Source organism: Macaca thibetana, chromosome 5 (assembly GCF_024542745.1).
Source record: "Macaca thibetana thibetana isolate TM-01 chromosome 5, ASM2454274v1, whole genome shotgun sequence".
In the NCBI taxonomy this organism is placed as follows: domain Eukaryota; kingdom Metazoa; phylum Chordata; class Mammalia; order Primates; family Cercopithecidae; genus Macaca; species Macaca thibetana.
The window spans coordinates 39,874,433-39,876,127 of NC_065582.1; the positions used below are offsets into that span (position 1 = coordinate 39,874,433).

A 1,695-nucleotide genomic window follows, 5' to 3' on the forward strand; every position below is an offset into this window, starting at 1 on the left:
AAATATGTGCAAGGTATATGTGCATCAGTGTACACCTTGAATAGATACAATTTTTAAATTTGGCAATTACGCCTCAATAAAGGTTAAAACATGTGGAAAGTAATGTTCATTTCCCAGGATTGTTAGAGTTGAGACAATATCTACAAAGCACTTAATACAATGGCAACCATATGTAATAGGTGCTTATTGAATGAAAAGTAATTCCAAACCCCAAAACAAACAAACTGAGGGGTAAATTTTATGAGTAGAGGAAAGTTAATTGAAAGGAATACAGGATCCTTCTTTCTTTCGTGTACCAGAGACACTTGCACTTAACGACTGTACAAAAATAATTTCTGTGTCTGTCCCCCCACTACAGACTGTGAGAGTTTCAAGATGGGAGAATGTATTTATTGTTATGTACTCATACCTAGGACCACTGCTGACACGTAACACATAATCAATATTTGTTGCAGTGAACTGAACTGAAATTGACCACCACTATCTGTTTCTCTCTGCATGCTACTATATTGTGGGAAAATAGCTGAACAACTATTCCCCAACTGTGGAGTATGTTTGTGATTTTCTGACTTAAAATAGGAAGTATTTGATGTACATAAAATTCAACTTCCGGGAGGGCTCTGGGTGATACCTCAAAGGGAGAGATGTCATCTGAACCTGAGAGTGGAAGGACTTCAGGACTGCTTTGAGGACAGACATGTTATGTATTAAGATGTTCTGGACTGAGAAAGCAAAAGATGTGTAGAATATGAATCTTAAATGGACAAATCCCAAGGACTCTGCTTCAGTGATGTAAAATCAAGCTGTTTCTCTCACAGGCGAGTTCTGCCTGAGAGGCTGATTGGGGTGAATGACAGCAGGGAGTTCCCTTCTTCCTTCCAGGTGTGCTAGGTGCTGAGTTACAAAGGTGAATCTCAGCTTCTGCCCCTGTGGGCTAGTCTAGTGTGACAATGAGGATGTGCACCACCTTTACAATGTTCTACCTAGTTTTCACCAAAATAATCCTTAATGTTTATAGGTTTCTTAAAAATTTTTTTTAGCCCCTTTTCTTCTTGCCCCGAGCATCATTGTGTTTCTGGCTTAGCCAAAGTTTTCCTCTTGCCCCGAGTCTTGTCATCGTAGTCCTGGTTCAACTTCCACATTGCCAAATTCATAATAAATTAATATAATGGTCATTTCAGAATGGAGGCAATTATTGGTGAATTTAATTTCATTTCTTTTGGTTTTTCCTTAATTTATTTTTTATTTAAAAAAATGTAATGCTTCACAAATTTTCATGTCATCTATGTGCAGGGGCCATGCTAATTCTTCTTTGTACTGTTAAAGTTTTAGTATATGTGCTGCTGAAGCAAGCACTTCTTTTTCTATCACCTCCAAATGGGCATTACTTTTGCAATTAGTTAAAGAAGTTATTGAGAAAAAAAGAAAATCATCAACTTGCCCTGAAAAGTCCTAATTATCTTCCTTTAAACATTTAAACTCATGTAATTGTATTAACATTTTAACAGAGAAAATCTACAATCCCCCCTCCACCTCCCACCTTCTGAGACATTAATGTGTTACACTCCACGGTTTTTGGGAGGTGGCATCTCTCCAGAGAATACAGGATGGGGGAGTTACCCAAGGGTTGGCACAATTTACGCTGAGTGAGATCATTGCTCCATCTGAGGGTTCTTCACAGTCCAGAATGTTGAG

General features: G+C 38.1%; 1 non-coding gene across 1 annotated transcript; it reads right to left on the minus strand.

Annotated features, from left to right (window-relative positions):
- Window positions 1–1,248: 1,248 nt before the first annotated feature.
- On the minus strand, window positions 1,249–1,356 carry LOC126955790 (U6 spliceosomal RNA). The gene has a single exon (XR_007726088.1). It is a non-coding gene; the product is annotated as a U6 spliceosomal RNA (small nuclear RNA).
- Between the last annotated feature and the right edge of the window lie 339 nt (window positions 1,357–1,695).